The 18,859-nt window shown below is 49.4% G+C and overlaps 1 protein-coding gene and 1 long non-coding RNA gene across 3 annotated transcripts in view; one reads left to right on the top strand and one right to left on the bottom strand.

Moving 5' to 3' along the window:
• Positions 1–18,859, bottom strand: part of KIF26B (kinesin family member 26B) — a 373,684-nt gene that overhangs the window by 261,659 nt on the left and 93,166 nt on the right. The gene's annotated exons all lie outside the window — the stretch shown is intronic.
• On the top strand, positions 1,199–8,627 carry LOC119003161 (uncharacterized). Of its 2 annotated transcripts, none has more exons than XR_005069884.1 (2): positions 1,199–1,305; positions 5,976–8,627. It is a non-coding gene; the product is annotated as an uncharacterized LOC119003161 (long non-coding RNA). The 2 variants fall into 2 exon arrangements; XR_005069885.1 differs by having other exon boundaries at positions 1,199–1,436.

Genomic DNA, 18,859 nt, shown 5'->3' with positions numbered 1-18,859 from the left:
ACCACAAGCAAGAAGGGATGGAAACTGAGAGCTGAACCAGAAGGTGAAAGGGATTGTCACCACTCTTGGGGACAGGTTCTTGATCCACAGAAGGATGAATGGGACTGGAATTGAGCCAAAAGATGATTTTCAATTTCCCTTCCAGTTCTATGATATTCCACAATTATTGATAAATACACAGGTTTTTCAAAACATGAAAATGATTTTTAGGGACAGAGAAATGCCTGCTAACTCTATGCAAACCAAAAGGCCATCCCAAATCAGTTTCTACAAGAAACAGGAACCACGGGAGGCAGGCTGCCCTCCGTCCTCACCAGCTGCCTCTCCTCATGCCAAGTCCACAGCCACGGTCTTGGCACACAGGCGGACTTGGCCTCTTTATGCCAGCCAATGTGTCTGAGCATTATGAGGCCACGGGCTTTGAAAAGAAACATGGCCCAGAACCTGTGCCTGGTGGCCCTGGAAGAAACCCAATGGCCGTTGGGCATCTGGGCTGAGGGCAGCATCTTGCCCTTGGTGGGGGGAGGAAAATCCACTTCCCTGCATTTGTGAGCATTAGACACACACGGATATACACACACATGCAGTATACATTAAGATATGTATACAAAGTAATACATGTGCCACATTAAATAGGTATTAATGGTCAGATGCTCTTCATCTGGACACGTCCATGACTTCAAGTTGCACACTGACAGCATCCAACTCGCAGAATGGACCGCCCCATCTGTCCTGAGTCAGGGTCACATATGACAATGACTGTTCCCATTTCACAGACAAGGCAGGAGACGTCAAAAGGAAGGGAGTGACTCGCCCAGGGCCACCTGAATACGACACCAACAAGCGACTCTGGAACAAAGTGGAGAAGTGTCGACTACATGCTAGAGCTGTTTTCTACTTGACCAAGCTGCCACCTGAGGGACAAGGTTACAAGCCCCCCACCTCACACCAGCACCAGGGTCGGAGCATTTACAGTCAGTGTATCTGTGGGCATCCCATCCCCAGTGATATCTTAAAGGAGACCCTCCCTCTGTCCTTGTTTAAAAGGCAGAAGCTTTTTAAAATCTCTATGATCCTCCATCTTTTTGTCTCTCTGGACACCTCAAGTAACTATAAACAGTTACCACCCAGGCAACAGGAAACCACAACAGTGAGGCACCGGAGCAAATGCCTAGGTTATTAGACACAGTCTTGATTCCCCAGTTCACTACAAAGTGACTTCAGAATGCAGTCTCTCTCATCAGCCAATGCTAGCATTCAATTCCTTCAAGCAAAAAGAAAAAGAAAGCGTTTGACCTGCCTCTGGTAGGACGTGTGTTTGACTTGCTTTATTCTTGGGTTTAAGGTGAAAGGATGGTGAGATCCAAATTTATTGTCCTGGTTCCCTTTATGATCAGTGGGACCACATGGGCCCCCACAACGTCCAGGAGCCAAAGGTGAGTTTCAAGGTAACTCCCTAGCCTATATGAGGAGGATTAAGCCCATGAACTTGGCCACAATAGCCAGAGCTTCTGCACTGAATGGCTGGGCTGACTGGCATGGTCTTTCCCATTGGGCACTGCTCAATCTTAGCTAAATTCAGGAGCATCTCAAAGCTGGAGAGGGGAAGCTGGCTTTTACTTTCTGTTCTCCAAATGCCTATACTTGGGCGAGCCCTTTTCTCTTTCACTGCCTTAGTTTTCTCAATCACAATAGGTACTATTCTCTTGTAAAATAGGTATCTAAGAAAGAGTATCAGGGTAAGGCTACACTACATGATTTTTTGCTGATTTTTCTTAGAGGAGCAAAACTCCTGATCCATAGCATCAGTTAAGTTTGTTATATTGAGAAAGGGCATCTCAACAGTAAGAAGAGGAGAGAGGAGAGGGGAGAGGGTGGGGACAGAGGAAGAGGCTTCTCTGTGCACAGATCTTCATAAAAAAAAATTTAACTAAGAAAGAAACATAGTAAGTTTCTGTTACCATTGATAAAAACAAAGAAGGGAAGATACTGGACTTTGAAAGGCAGGAGAAAGGTCCTGTAGGATTCCAACAATGTGACGTGTGGGAGAAGCCAGAACTATGGAGACAGTGCAGAGTCCGGTGGTTGCTGGGCGTTAAAAAGGATGGAGGGGTGAGTCAGTGGAGCACAGGGGATGTTTAGGGCATTAGAACTATTATTATTCTGTAAGGGACTGTATCGCGTGCCATTATGCATTTGTCAAAACTCGCAGAATGTATAAATTCCAAGTGTGAACCCTAACGTAAACTCTGGGCTTTAGTTAGTAACATATCACTATTGGTTCATCAATTCTAACAAATGTACCACAGGACGCAAGGCGTGGACAATAGGGGATGTTGGGGGTGGAGTGAGGAGGCACACGGGGACTCCACATCCTGTCCACTTTTTCCTGCGCATCCAAGACTGCTGTTTAAACATACAGATACACCAATTTTTTAAAGATGGTAGAGAGATTTTGAACAGGAAGCCCTGGGTTCCAGCTGTGCACCTCTGGCCCAAAAGACATGGCCATGTACGTGGCTCGTGAGTGCTCTGAGTCTCTCATCTGGAACAAATCAAAGTAATAGTAGCTGATTTAACACGCAGGGCTGACCATCACAACAATCCAGTCAAATTATACACACACACACACACACACACACACACACACATATACAGGCACTTTGTGGAAAGCAACATCCTGAATAAGTTCAGGCTATGGTTATTTCTATAAATGTGATGTCATTTCATTATTCCAAAAGGTTCTTACAGATTAATAAGGTCCAATATATTTTCTGCAGTGTTAATAGTGGACAAAATGATAACGCTGAGCCTGTCTTTTTTTCATGCTCCTAAATCATCCCCATGAAGGACCCGTGCCCAAGCTACAAAAGAAAAATATCAGATTTAACCCAACCCTCAAAATCTCCCACTCACATCTTTCCAGAGCCACAGGGCTGCTCCTCCAGCCCGACCTCAGAGAGGGGCCGGCAAATCTGTACGTGGTGAGTCACGGTGTTAACGCCCCTCACAGAAACCCCGGGCAATGCCCTGCCGTTCTAGTCAGGGCTCATCCCCAGTCACTGGTGGGCGAACTTCTGTAGGAAGGACAGGCGTAGCATGAGATGCGCACACGTGAGGCCAAGCTCAGACATCACTGAACACCCCATAATCCACATGGGGGAAAACATTTGATCAATGTTTACTTTGACTTTAAAAAAAGCGCATAGTAATTATTTTGCCAAGCACGAAAGATGTAATAATGAAGCGAGCTCAACGATCGTTTTGGAAAGTCACTTTACGCCCAAGCCTCTTTCACGGCTCTCTGTCAGGCCTGGCACACAGCCAGCAGCAAAGACTTCGTGAGGAATGCTGAGCAAGAAGTGGCCCGGCAAAATGCCACATTGTCACCCACTCTTTGGCAGGCTGTTATTTATACAAAATGATGACAGCTGCGAACAGCCTCCAAGTCGGGGAGTTCGGCGGATGAGCACACAAGGACAGAGGTCCTACAGGGCTGAGTAAGAGAGCTTACTCAGGTCCTAAGGCTGCAATGAGAGAGCTTGTGTTTCGTTCTCTGTGGCTTACCCCCGGGAGTTAAAACTTAAAGGAAAAAAACTACCCAGGGCTATACTGAATTGACCTCCTTGGGCCTCATCAAACTAAAACCCTAGGCCTCAAGAAATCTTGTCGGTTAGGCCCATCCTTGCTAAGGGCCGTTCCGACCTCCAGAGCCAGCCACACCTTCAGCTCCTCCTGGTTGCCCCCCCTCACACCCCCACCTCTCTCACTGGCCTATTCGTAGACCTTGTTTTGTTTTGTTTTTTATTGATTTGAGAGTGAGAGAGATCAATCTGTCGTTCCACTTATTGATGCACTCATTGGCCGATTCTTGTATGTGCCCTGACCAGGGATCAAGCCCACAACCTCTAACCAACTGAGCCGCCCAGCCAGAATCCTATTTTTAGACCTTTACAAGGCTCTTATCTCTTGCAGAGAAGACTGTGGTCCTGCCAGGTCTTCTGACTTGCAGAGAAAAACACCATCCTCTCCTTGTGTCTCCGAATGCATTTTCCTATAGAAGAATCACTGTGGACTCACTTTTGTACTGTGTCCCTCTCCTCACCCCACTCATATCCCCAAGCACCATCCTTCACAAATCTTAGATTTTCCCTCCTAATCCACATATCCCCGTACGCTTCTCATTTATAAAAGTATCCTTCTTTCTAGGAGGAAAACACAAACTTTTTTTCCTGGTCACAGATAGTAACAGCTGCCCTTGTTATTGAGAAGCCCCTTTCTCTTTCTCTGCTTTCGTTGGCTCGTCTCACCAGCCCATATGAGATCCAGGGACGACAGGGATATTCACTGCAGGCAGGGGAATAAAGGGACGCACAGTGTACAGAGTTGTTGTACACACCTTTCACCCTAGAACTCTAATGCAGTTGCCAGAGTGCCCTGAACAACACGCTGAATTCCGACAGCCTTACAGCCTTATGGGGTCACAGCAAAGTCCCTGCTGTGAACGGTCAGCATCCAGAAATGACAACCCTGAGCTGCAGGACCACCCCAGCCTGGGCCATAACCCTCAGCTCAGGAGTCCAGCAGATCCTAGTGATCAAGTGGTTCTATCAGGTTGTACAGCTCCCAGAATAAACAGACCAGGGACAGGTGGCCTCAGATTGGTGCTGGCAGAATCGTCCCTTCCCTTTCCAGGAGCTTCCTCTCCCTTCGTCTTGCCGAGACTAAGTGGAATTCACACCTGTATTTGCCAGTCATTCCTTGTATTGTCTCCCCTCCACCACTGACAAGTGTTGGTATTGATTAATTGATTTGTTTTGTCTTCTGGTACCCTGCCTTTTCTGTGTACTTAATAAATGTTTGCAGGGCCGACCCAGAGTCAAACCCACTAGGCCTAAGGACCTCCCGGATCTCAGAGTTCTTAGTCTTCAAGACGGAGGCAGTAAGAACCAAGAGGCGAAACAGTGCCTGATCTCTACTTTTAAATGCATCGAGGTCTGACGCCATTCTAACCTGGAAAAAAGGTGGACTGTAATCTGTCACATTTGAGACATTAGCTTGCTTAAAAGTATTGAATCCCATGCCTGCTCCGTATTTCAAGGCCATTGAAGACAGAAAGACCCTTGGTCAGGTGGCTCAGTTGGTTGTCATCCTGTGTACCAAAAGGTTGTGGGTTTGATCCCAGGTAGAGGAGCGAACGGGAGACAATCAGTACATGTCTCCATCTATCTATCTCTATCTCTCTCTCCCTCTCAAATCAAGAAACATATTCTCAAGTGAAGATTTAAAGAAAGAAAGATAAAACTCAACGGCCATTCTATTTTAGCAGCTTTCTTATTTTAAGTTTTAACCCTACTCATCTGAAAACCTTTCGACGCTGACCAGAAAGGTGACAGGTGGCACTCCCAGGCCAGTGAGCTGTGGAGCAGCCCCGAGTCAGCCCCTGGGTCTGGAGGAGCTGACAGAAAGAGTCCAGAACCAGGCGGGGGGCAGCCTCTGGACTGAGGGCCTCCCTCCGAGACAGACGAGGAAACCAAACTCCCCTTCCCCGCAGCCCCCAGCAGCTTTCTGCTCTTCACCTTGCTGGGCTACAGGCTCCACTCCCCAGACTTTCCTGGGCCTCCCCCATTCCTCCCCTCCCTCCTTCCACATCAAAGTGCAGGCCGTTCCCTTCTCTGAGTTTCTTCATTCCCCAAGGTGGTATTTAGGTGATTAGGCTGTTTTTTCTCAGCAGTGCCCAAAACAAACTGCCTCCTTTCTACTCTCCAGCCTCAAGCTCAGAATAAACAGATCAATCAACCCTGAGGGCTAGTAACAACCTTTAAAACCGCTGCAGACAATGAGCCCTCTGGGCTTGCCAGACAAGGAAAACATGAGGGCTGTCAGGCGCCCCCTTGATACTGCATCAGAGGTGGCCAGAATTTTAGAATTTCTAAAGCTGTAAGGGGTCTCAATTCAACACCTTCCTTCTACAGGTAATAAAATGATGGCCCTGCCTTTAAGATGTTCTCACAACACAGAATGGAAGACAGTCTGTCCATTTCCAAGCAGGTTTCTAGATTTATTTTCTTCCTGTCCAACAGCAAAGCACGAGACAACACAGCAGCAACATTCTGCTCAGGGAGCACGGGGAATGCACATCACCCCGAAATGCTGAAATCATGCATCACCACCACGCAGCGGAGCCAATATGCCGTCCTGACGAGGGCATCCATCACCAGGCCTCCGGGGCCGGCTGCCACTGGGCGCCAGGTTCTTAAAGGAACCATGCCAGGAACAAGTGCAAGGCAGATCGCCTTGTTCCCTTGAAGGTGATAACGGGGTCTGTGAGCTAAGACGAACGCCTCATGCAAACCACACTCTTACTCATCCTGCAGTATCACATCCACGACACCCAACGACGTGGAGAGGCAATACACAGATTGGTTTACACCCAACACAGACACTGCTGGGTGGTTCTCTGCGCTCAGATATTTTTCAAGGGGCTGAAGGAGACAAATGAATCAGTACTTAATAAATGTAGGGGTAGGAAATAGTTTACAGCTGGTTTTTTTCCCCCAAGTAAATTTTATCAGAGAAAAAATAAGTAACAGAAGCGGATGAGAGTTCGGCAAGGAACTGGAAATCGCTGAGCTGGGTGTTTTCCTCGTGGACAGAAAGGCAGGAGAGTTTTTCTACTGGGCCCACATGCGTTTTAGGGGGGGCGTGGTTTCCCAACTGAGCAGCAGCCAGGGAACCAAAATGCTCCTCGGCTGAGCAGTCTTCCTGGCAGCGCAAGCACACACTAGCCTGGTGACATGAGACGGGCGGTGGTCCAGGTAGGGGACACTATGCTACACAGTCCACAGTCACATCTGGGGTACTCACTCTACTGTGGTAAAATCGACATAGAATTTGCCACGCCAGCCCCTTGCAAGCACACAGTTCAGTGGCTTAAGCATCAGTACATTCACGTTGCTGGGCTACCGTCACCAGCGCCCGTCTGCAGAACTTCCCATCTTCCCCGATGAACCTCTGTACCCATCAAACAATAATGCTGATGAGGATTATAGTCAAATAATACAGACACCCAGTGCCATCTTACCATTAATTATGTATTAGCACATGCATTTCAACCCTTCTAAAGAAACAGAAAATGACTTAACCAAAACCTTCCTACCACTTTGAAGGAAGGGAGTAGGCTGGAAGGCGACTGGTGAGTCAAGGTCACCGCACAGACCAACGTGCACTGGCACCAAAAGCAAGACAAAGAGTGGTCGAAGCGCACAACCACCACCTTGAGCCTGACCTGCCTCACAGCTGGCGGCGAAGAGCATGAGACCCCGACAGACGGGTCACCTCCCCCTGCTCACTCCTCCACGCACACGTCCATTCATTCATTTAACAAATACACATGCAATCACTTCCCTGTGCTGCCTAAGCCCTGGGCGGGGTGTAAACCCTTGAAGGCAATACTGCCATCCGCCTCTCCCTGACCCCAGGAGCTCTCCATCTAGCCAAGGGAACAGGATGCCACATCCCGAAGATGTAATAGCTGGTACAGGAAGGGACGGGGCTAACAGAGCGCAGGGGGCGGGGCTTAACCCAGGCAGCAGAGGCTGGTCCTGAGAAATGACATCTGAGCTGAGACCTGAATAAAGATTGCGAGCTGGCCAGCAGGAAATGGGTGGGGAGGAAACAGCCACGTGCAGGTAAGGAGGTAAAGAGAGCTCGCTCGCCTGGGAGACGTGACAGGCAGTCCATCGCCTGGATTGGACCATGAGCACTAGGGAAGGGGTCGGGGGCCAACTCAGGACCGGCCTCAGTCACATTAAGGAGTTTTAACTGTTTCCCCAGAACAACGGAGAATCACTGCAGGTTCAATCAGGAAAACAGCACCTGTAAAACAGGGGTCACAACCCTTGAACCATCAGGCACAGACATTTAGGAGAGGTCTCACGGGTGATGACTGCTGAATACCGGTCAGATGCGCAGAGGTTCCTCCAAAGCGATTTCTGGTAGTGTGAGACTCTCTCGAGTTCCGTGACGTGGGTGTTTGCCCACTGGGGGCCTGCTCTACAGTACAGGCCTCTTGGCCTATGGATGGCACGACAGTCATTGCTACTGGTCACTAGTACTGTGGCTCTCCTCCCCTTCCAGGACAAAGTGGACAAGGACCCCCGGCTTCCCGTGTAGTTGGCATTGAATTCTGTTGCTTCTGGGCTAAAGCATTTAAAAGCCAACGTGCAACTCTTCAGTGCACCCTGAAGCCTCATGCTGATAAGTGGGGAGGAGGGTGTCATGAGATCAAAGCAGCTTGGAGACACGGACAGGCACCTGGACTCAAGTTAAGCCACTAGCGTTTGGGTATTACCACAACCTGACCTGGCTTTTCAGTATCCCTCCATTTCACCCTGGACTCTGGTCCCTCGGGAATGCCGTACACCCCCCCCCCCCCCCCGCTAGGAGACGGCCTCGCAGGGCGGAGAGAGCATGGAGCTTGTTGCCAAAAGAACTGGGTTCTTGTCCTGGCTCAGTAACCCATCAGCCCCAGGGCCAATCTTACCACCTTCCCGAGGCCCTTTCTTCTGTTATGGGAAGCACAGTACTGGCCACCTCCCCCAACCTTACCAGTGGGTGTAAAGTTTCAAATGAAAAAGGAAAAAAACGCACGTGAAAAATGCGATCCATTGTTCATTTCATCACTTCCTAACCACTGCTAATGATGGTATCCTGTTGCGGGGTGCAGGGAGGAAAGAAATGAAATAGGATTTTTTTCATCTTCCCTCTTCTCAAAAATAAGAGGGGGAGGAGGAAGACTTCTGTATTTATGTAGATTAAAAATCTCATTTTGTGGCTCAAGCAATTTCAGGTTTTTTGAAAGCTCATGTGAAAGCTGATTATCACATGCAGGCTCAGATAATTTCCCCAGAGAGCTAAACAAATTAAAATATATTTTTTAACTCCAGCAACCTGACACGGGCCATCCGTTGGCACCCTTGGTACAAGTTCCATCACGGAGCTTTAATCAGAAGCCGGGGGTCCAGGCAACCTTCACCGGGCAGGAAGGGAGGCAGTTCACTGGGTTCCTGAAAACCCAGTGCCCATTGTCCCCAGACAGCCTTCCCCACTCTGGAGACAGACCCAGCTGTGCAATGCCCCCCACCCCAGCACCCACCGCGGCCCACCACCCAGGAGGTCCTCAATCTGACACACCTAAAACCTCACCCCAATCCAGCCTGGCTGACTCCAATACAGGGGGTAATTTCCAGGAAGACCAGGCAACACTAACTCCCTCCCCAAAGGGCAGACAGGGAAAATTGTTGTCACAGGAAGAGACACACAGGTGGCCGGCCTAGGCCTCAGCCACAGCCTCATGAAGCACAAAAATCCACACGGACGCCTGTGAGAACAAGCTCCAGACCCAGCATGGGCCACCCTGTCCTGCGTGCGCTCTTTCTGAGCTGAGGTTAAGGTCAAGGGAAATGGATACTCGAAAAGGGAAAATCCGGAGGTGAGAACAATTCCCCACAGGGAGAAGCCAGCCTGGCTTCCCTCTCACACGTCTGCTCTTCCCCCATTGCTTCGCTCCTTCTACAGCTTCGTGCTGGTGTGTAGACAGAAACCCCTGAGATCGTGGTCAGGAGGGCACAGGAGTCATGTCAAACGACTGAAATGCCAGCCCCTCTCTGATACTTGCGGCCTGCACGACGCCGGGAGGTGCCCTCCAAATCGCAAGTGGCCGTGGGAAAAGTAGCGGCTCTCGCAACCGATTTTCATTTGCTCTGATGTCCACCCTTCAGCACAGCAGCCCAGCCGCCCCCACAGGCGTCCTCCTGCCCCTCGGCTGCGTCACCACCATCGTGCTGTGCCGCTGCCACCTGCGCTGGCCGTGTGAGCACGAAGCCTGTTCCACACACGTGCCTGTCCCTTCCTTCCCAGAGACAGTGAGAAGCCTCAGAGGGCAGACAGGCCATATCCGCATGTCCCCCAGCACGGAGCCCCTTCCGATTTCCACCACCATGAAGAGTAAATGGAAGGTGGACCTTGGACAAGGTCCCTGACCTCTGAGCGTTTCAGTGCCTGTAGAACGTTGGTGCGAGCCTTCCGTGAGCTAAGGTACGGACGGTGCGCAGAAGGACGACGTAAGCGTCCCCACTGACATTGCTCTTACAAGAACAGGTAAGGTTAGTAGGTAAGAGAGCACGCGACCCTCCACTGCTCAGTTAGGAAGCCTGTGAACTCATAGAAATCTTACACCTGGTTCCTAAGGCCCACGCATCCCCTCCTGGCACATAGACTGCATTAGTCAGCGCTCTGTATACAGGAGATATACACACTTACACACACAAAGATTTCTTACTCTTTTATGAAAGAAATTTATTATAAGGAACGAGTTCTCGTGCCCATGGAGGCTGACAGGCCCGAGGCCCGCAGGCTGAGCCGGCGGGCCCAGCACAGAGGACAACGCAGTTCCGTCTGAAGGCCACATGCGCACAAGAGCCAGGAAGAACCGTGTTTCATTGCTCATCCAAAGGCAGAAAGGAAAACGCCCCAGACCAAAGACAACTGAAGGGGAGGGGGGTTCCTTTTCACTCCCAGGAGCACCAGCCCTTCTGGCCCACTCGGGCTTCACCGGGTCGGGCGAGGCCCACTCACACTGCGGAGAGCAATCTGCTTCACTCAGCTACTGATTCCAGTGCTAGTCTCATCCCAAACACCCCCCCGACACACCCAGAAAACGTCTCATCAAGTATCTGGGCACCCAGGGCCCATCGAGTGGGCACGCAGAATGCGCCACCACGGTGCCGTCGGCAGCCCTGTCGCACTCAGAGCCCCGGTCACCAGGCACTCCTCCTGCATGCTGACCACCCTGGGCCTCCGCTGCGCTCGCTGCGCTCGCTGCACGCGGTCCACACCGCTCCCGAACATCGCCTGCCTCACTGCGGCGTCCTGCTCAGCCCCGTCCCCGCCCCATCAGGGGCGAGGACCACACTCTCAGGCCCCCGTGCTGGACATGGCAAGTCCTCCCCGGGCAACTGCTGTATCTTAAGGGCCCTAAATCGCGTCACGGATCCCTTTAGTTCCTTCCTGCCACTGTCTGGAAGGCCATGGCCAAATCCGTAGGCCACTTCTAGACAGAACCTCACACCCAACGACCTGTATTTCATGTACTGATCTTCCCTCCAATTTGAAGGTATCCTTCCAATCCTTATCTTCCTCCATCTTCATGTCCTCACTCTGCCATTCCTTTTCTGTTCTACCACATCTAGTTTAGAGAGACATTTCAAGTTTATTTTTTAATGGGGGAGGTACATAAGACATTATGTGCACACACACACGTCTCCACATAGGTCATTCTATGTTCCTCTCTCCAGGACCCATCACCGTGTCACTTCCCCCCAAAACACCACTGAATTGGACTAATCTGCATTTCGACAGCCTGTTAGCACACGCCATACCTGGCATGTCCAAAGCGTCCCAGGTGTCCACGGACAGCAGCGTAGTGATGGCTGGTAGGGGAAGAGGTTGAAGAAGACCTGACTTGGGGTGGTGAACACATGATACAACATACAGATGGGCTGCTGTGGAATTGTGCACCTGAAACCTGTATGATTTTTTTAAAGATTTTATTTATTTTTAGAGGAGAAAGGAGGGAGAAAGAGAGGAAGAGAAACACCAATGTGTGGTTGCCTCTTGCATGCCCCTAACTAGGGACCTGGCCCGCAACTCAGGCACGTGCCCTGACTGGGAATCAAACTGGCGACCCTTTGGTTTGCAGGCTGGCGCTCGATCCAGTGAGCAACACCAGCCAGGGCGAAACCTGTATAATTTTGTTAACCAGTGTCATGCCAACAAATTCAATAAAGAAAAAAAAGTCCTAGGTGGCACCAAACCTTCATATTTCAAAGACAAGACCACAGAGCCTTCTGTTCCTCTTCCCAGAATTCCAGGAATGTGATGACAAGCGTCCTGTGGGACCGTCCTTCCCTTCCCAACCCCGGACCTTAGCCAGGACCCAGAAGCGATGCCCTCCCCTTATCTGGAGGCTGGCGCAGCAGACTCCGGGGGACTCTCCCACTGAATGGGCTCAAAGCTGGATCCTGAGTACCAGGAGCAAGGAAGACCCAAGGTTTTAAAGTAGAAAACGTCCCCAAGAGTTAACACCTGACATCAAAGTTGGACGGAAAAAGATTAACCGGTTAAAGATTCATGGAAGGATAAGATAATTACTTCTGAAGAAGAGAGAAGCAAACGGGACTGGGGAGGGGAGGGAGAGATTTAACTGCCTGCCTCGGAAATGTTCTTCTTTCATTAAAAAACAGTCTAGAGTAGAGACGGCCGGAAGGTAGCATTTGTTAAACACGGGTGGTGAGTCTGATTGTTACGTCACCCCCTGTGCATTGGTGCACATTTGAAATCTTTTCGTTTGATAGACATATATACGTAAGGAATTGTTTTCAGCCCTGGCTGGTGTGGCTCAGTGGATTGAGCAAGAGCCCGTGAAGCAAAGGGTCGCCGGTTCGATTCCCAGTCAGGGCACATGCCTGGGTTGCAGGCCAACGTCCCCAGTAGGGGACACGTGAGAGGCAACCACACACTGATGTTTCTTTCTCTCCCACCATTTCTCCTTCCCTTCCCCTCTAAAAAATAAATAAAATATTTTTTTTAAAAAAGAATTGTTTTCAAACAAAGATCCCTGGAGAAAAGGAGGTTTCGGCTGAACGTGAAGGGGTGAGGGGGGGCTCGTCACCCAGAACCAGGAGTCTCCAGGGCCCACTCACGAGCACAGCCACCGAGGAGCAGGGCAGAGCGCTCACTCGCTGAGCAGACCGCGGCCCCTTCTCACCGAAATGGATGCGAGTGCTTTCACAGAGCTTCTGGCACCCTAGTCCCTCTTTGTCGTGGTCCCCCACACGAGACAGTTTTGTTTACAACGATGAAACGCTGCCAATCTGTGCAGGGACAACTGTACCCAGAAAAAGTGCATTACCTCATCTGACAAACTAATGCACACGATAAGGAAGCTTCAGAGTGCCGCCAAAAGTTAATTGACACTAATTTGAACAGTTACCAGGGCGACAGATAACAATACTACCCTACTCAGAGCTTTAAGAGTTTCCAAAAATGTCTTTTCTCCGTTTGCTCTTGCACCGTTCTTAAAAGACCTTATAAAAGAGTAGGTAAAGGCAGTGTCATATGAAGATCACTTCGAATAATGTCACAATCCATTCATTCTATTAAGTGACACACATTTGTCCTGTACCAGCCAGATAAGGTTAGGGACCGGCTGCTCGGAGGGACGCTAACATGAGTAAGCACGCTCCCTGGCCTGAAATCGCTCTCAGTCAGATGCAGAGAGTAAAACAAATACAGAAATAAATACGACGCCAGGCAGTATGGTAAGGGCCGCAGGAGAAGGGTGAAGGGAATATCCATCTGGGTGGAGGAGGACATACGGCACGCGGACACCGCGTGAGGTTTACACATGAATGCATGGGGGAGGGAAAATGGTCCGCGTTAAGTAAAGGCCTTGGAGGACGGCTGGGGAGCGTGGTCCCTATCGGGGAGGCAATGGGTACATTTTAGCATACAAGCACTTTTCTCTCCCATTTCTAAAATAGCTCTACTGAGAGAAAAGTCCCAGACTACACGATCCACTCGTTTAAAGTTTCCAGTGCAGCATATTCACAAGGCTGTGCCGCCATCCCCAATCTCAGCGCACTTTCTCCCCCACAGGAAACTTCATCCCCACCAGCGGTCACTGCCCCCCTCAGCCCCCGGTCACCACCAGTCTACTTACTCTCTGTGCACGTGCCCCTATTCTGGCCATTTCATAACGACGGCATCAATACAACATAGGATTTTTTGTGCCCAGTGTCTTTTACTTACCATAATGTTTTCAAGGCTCACCCACGTTGTAGTATGTATTACTACATCATTCCTTTTTATTGCCAAATAATATTCCACTGCGTGCCTATACCCTTCTCCTTATCCACTCATCAGCTGAGAGGTATTTAGGCTGTTACCCCTTTGGGGCTGTTATGAATGATGCTGCCACAGACATCCATGTGCAAGTTTTTGTGTGGACGCGTTTGTTCATGTCTCGGCGTGGGTCATACCCTACCGCTACATTTGACTTCAGGAAGATCTGCCCTTAACTCAGGGAAGCTGTTCTCCCCAGTGGCCACACCACTTTTACACCAATTTTCCATTCCCACCAGCTGTGCACGAGCTCTCGGTCTCCACATCCTGGCCAATGCTTCACATCGCCTGCCTGTTTTCTTCTAGCCATCGGAGTGGGTGGGAGTGGCATTTCCCAGATGGCTAATGATGTTGAGCCTCTTTTAATTATTTAGTGGCCATTTAGATACATTGCTTGGAGAAACGACTGTTCAAATCCTTGTTCTTTTTTTCAGTTGGGTTGTCTCTATCATTGGCTTGGAAGAGTTCTTTACATATTGTGGATGCAAGTCTCTTATAAGATAAATCATCTGCAAAATTTTCTCCCATGCTGTGGGCTGGTTTTTCACTTTCTTGGTGATATTATTCGAAGCAATTTTTGAAAATTTTCATGTAGTCCAGTTGATCTATTTTTTTCCTTTCCAACTTGTACGTTTGGTTTTCCCACATATTTTGTCAGTGTACTTTTCGTTTTTCTCTTAATAAGACAACAATTTTGCAATAAGTTCTTGCAGAGAAAATAGAAATGTGACTCAGTCCTTTTCCTAGCACGGCAGGAATTTTTTTAAATGGACCGTTTAAGAAGGTTCCCCCATTCTAGCTTTGTCTCTGTGCCTTCCCGTCCACCCAGCTCCAACCTCCAGGGCCCAGACACCAGACAGTCTATGCATTTCACAGGCCACCTCTGTGCCTGCGCAAGCCATTTCTACATGGGGACCCCCAGCTGAAACGGAGAAATGACTAAACGTAGAAATGACTGAGAACCACATAAAGATAACCCACAAAACAGAGACTAAACGTATCTCCAGCTCAGCTTCTGCCCAACAGAATGTCAAAAGTGCCCACGGCTACTCCTCCCCACCTGTTGGGAGAAGTCCGAGGGAGGGCTAAGCAGGGCACAGGGTGGTCTTAACCAACTGCAGTCCAATCGCTCCCCCCTGAAAGTCTGAGGAACGCATGTGGCCCTGTGAGCACGCGCCTGGGTCCTTCCTCCAGGCCTTGGACAAGCCTGAGCCCACAGGAGGCCCTAAAGCTTAACCTTCACCAGCTCAATAGGAAATCCACCCGGGCACGTTTTAAGAGAGAAGAGGGCTCAGGACTTAAGCACAGGAAGAGCCTGTGTCTAACGAGCCCAAAGAATAAATGAAGCCAACAGAGGAGGAGGCGGCAGGTGGTATAGAAACCGGAACGCACAGTGTTCCCGAGTACCAACAGCAGTTAATGTTTATGGAGTCCGTGCGAGCAGTTCCTATGGGCTCTGTAGGGGCCACCTGATTTAAGACTCATCCCAAAGCTCTGAGGGAAAGCCGAAGGAGGAAAAAACTCCAGAAGGGAAATACACAGTCAGCCATATCAGACACTGTAAAACAATAAAATAAAAAACAATGAAGGGTTACCATACAGCTTCGAAATCTGTGGCACAGTTCATAGAGCAGTTTCCGGGCAGCGTGAGGAGTTTATGAGCAACTGTAAAGATTAAGAAGAGAGTTTGTTGGGAGGTAGTACATGTGGCAAACACAGGTTTTCTTTCAAAAAGCTGGACAGGGCTGTCAGCAGATGAATAAATGAAGAAGCGGTACATATAAACAAGGGGATATCACTCAGCCATAAAAAAGAATGAAAGCTTGCTGTCTGTGGCAACACAGATGGACCTAGAGGGTATTATGCTGAGTGGAATAAGTTGGAGAGAAACAGGCAACTACCGTAGGATTTCACTGATACGTGGAATCTACAAAACAAAACAAACCAGAAAGAGACTTGCGGGTACAGAGAACAGACTCATGGTTGCCAGAGGGAGCAAGTCTGGGAAATGGGTCAAAAGGGGGATGAATTAAGATGTTCAACCTGCCAGTTATAAAAACAGTCACGGGGACGTGAAGTGCACCCGTGTAAAGTGCACCCGTGTGAAGTGCACCCGTGTGAAGTGCAGCAGGAGGAAAAGGGTCAACCCCACTCCCACGACGGTTGGGGGGGGGGGGGGCTCTGGACCCCCTGCGGTGATCTCTTCGTAAGTCAGACAGATGCTAATCACTAGGGTGTCCTCCCGAAACTAGTAGAACAGTGTGTGTCAACTGTAATTTCAAAATGGAAAACCATTTTTTAAAGAAAGCTGGACACTGGACGGGCAGTTAGGACAGCAGGAGAGGCTCACAGGATCAGGTGATGTTCGATTTTTTTCTCCTGGCCTGGGCTTGTCTGCAAACTGAGAAAGACTCAGATGAAGCCGATTCCCAGGGAAAGTGGGAGCGCAAAGGCTCTCCAGACCAAAGCGGGGAAGAGCAAAGAGGAGGGGGAATCCGTCTTCCTCACCGCCAGGGAAGGCCCATATTTCTGAGGCATTAAGAGCGGAATCTAAAACAATACCGACTCCACACCTTCCCGAACATAAACATCCTCCTGACTCCCCACCGTTTCTGCCATCACCCGCCGAGCCTGTCTGAGGTCTTGCCTTGGTACGAAGACCAGGCCTGATCGGAGAGTACGTCCTGACAGCTCTCGGGCACCATGAAAGGACAAGAGTGAGATCCACCTGAAATCCCACCTGATTTCTGTTATATTAGTGCTTTTCTTTCCTCCAAAAGGCAGTGCAAAATTTGCCCTCTGAGTAAGTGACTGATTGATGCTCCCAGAACAAAAATGTTTTTTAATTTTTTCTTTAGTGTAAGGGGATCCCCACTAGACGACCTGCCCCAGGGATTCTCATTCGGAGTCGGGACGATTGTGAATTTGGGTAACTTTCCAACAAAGTCATGAACTTGACAATCGTCACATTTGCTCTGTGGGGAAGCCAGGACCTACAGGAGTGTCTTCACAGCTTCACACCTCCTCCCCTCTTTACATGCTGCTACACAGCCCAATGGGATGGCATTTCCTGGTACAAGGGCCAGTGGGAGCTTTGAGATTTCCAAACTTCACGCAGGGGCAGGCCGGTCCGTCGTGGCCAGAGAGCCTTCATGTCTATTTTATCAGCCCTTGCTCTGAAAGAGAAGCTACTTCTGGCTTGGGCTTTGGGGAGCCCAGGTTTTCCACTGTACTTTCGCTACTACAAGAAGCCACCTCTACTAAGGTATTCTTCAGGTGTGCAAGTAATTACCCAGATGCAAACAATTCATACACCCAGATGAATTCTGCTAAGATGGTGTAAATAAATCACGTAAGTTGATGTTTTTAGTTCAATGCCAGAACTGGAAAGGACCTTCAAGAGCATCCAGTCTGACAATTTGTTTCCGCAAATAAGAAAAGTTGGGTCCAGCAGGGTAAAGAAACTTGCTCAAGGTCACTGACGATGTTAGAATCGTAACTGAGAACGCAACTCAAATCCCTTGGTTTATTCTGTTGGTTCGTTTTTAATCACCATACAGACTGCCATCTCTACCACCACGCTACGCTGGGGAAAGCCCTCCACGCCGCGTGCAAGGCGAGACCAGCAGAGCAGTAGGTGAGCTATTACCTTGTCACTGCATGTACAGAACCACCTTCCTTCAATTCTATCTCCAAAGGATGCAATGTCCAACTGATAGTTGAATGAAACTGGGTGTTTTCATGTGACTCCATTCATCTAGACGTGTTTGTGTACTATCAACCGCCAAGTTGTAGAAATGATTCCAAAACAAGTCCTTCATTGCTTTTACCACATCATTGGCTTTCTCTCTGGCTTTACAGTGAATTTATATTAGGTTTTTCTGATGACACTGATAATAACACGCTGACAGATATATAACCCTGTTGCTATGGTTACACATCAACAAGCAGGGCCTTGATTGTGAAGTAACAAATGGACTGATGTGATGTACTAAGCATACACCCAAGAAATGGGATGGGGGAATAATGGCTTGGAGACGTACTGCCACATGCCACAAAGACAGATGAAAGGAAATTCCTCATCTCTGGTGAACTGAATAAAGTAGTAGTTTATTGAGATTGCTATTCTACTTGATTAAACATCCTCCAACACTCTCGGAGACCGCAGGAAAGAAATGGAGCCGCAAAACCAAAAGTGACTATTAAAGATCTGGAAAGTGAGTCACCAGCTGGGTTGATTCCACTTAGCATCTTAAGGTGCTAAGGATTTTGTTTGCACACATCTCAGCAACTGCTGAATAATCTGGAAGCTGCCATCGTCATGTTTATTGGTAAATAATCAGGCACGGGAAGGCAGGCGGCTGGATCAGGGATTCCTTTGAGTGCTGACTCAGCTCTGTGGTTCACCAACGGCCTGTCCAGCTTTGACTCAGACTCATTCAGGCAGCAGGCAGGTGGGATGACAACAGCACCAGGCTACCTCCTCTCTTCCGGAGAGCTCTCCGATACAGGCTTCGGAAGACAAAGCCCACATGGCACGTGAAGAAGTGACCACACGCTAAAGTAGAGGGCAAGGGAAGGATGATCTTGGACGCCAGCCCAAGACCTGGACCCCTACGGAGTCCCACCCCGTTGGGAGATTACCAAGCAGGACAGCCGGGGTTTGGCCCGGCAGCCACCTGACTGCACTGCCTGGCTGGCTTTCCAGTTACATAAACAGGCAGTTGAAGAGGGGCCAAAACTATCTCCAAAGGAGAAAGCCCTGCTTTCGGGCGAAGCTGCTCTGACCCCAAAGGAATGTACGCTAGGAAATGAAGGTTGGACAGAAAATCAATTCCAGCAGGAAACAGGATGATCCCTGCTCAAGCCCAGTTCCAAGATACATCACTGTAAT

This window comes from Sturnira hondurensis, unplaced genomic scaffold (genome assembly GCF_014824575.4).
Source record: "Sturnira hondurensis isolate 20B ecotype Veracruz unplaced genomic scaffold, ASM1482457v3 Scaffold0018525, whole genome shotgun sequence".
Classification (NCBI taxonomy): Eukaryota; Metazoa; Chordata; class Mammalia; order Chiroptera; family Phyllostomidae; genus Sturnira; species Sturnira hondurensis.
The sequence above is the reverse complement of the archived record's forward strand: the minus strand, read 5'-3'. Positions and strand labels throughout refer to the sequence as shown.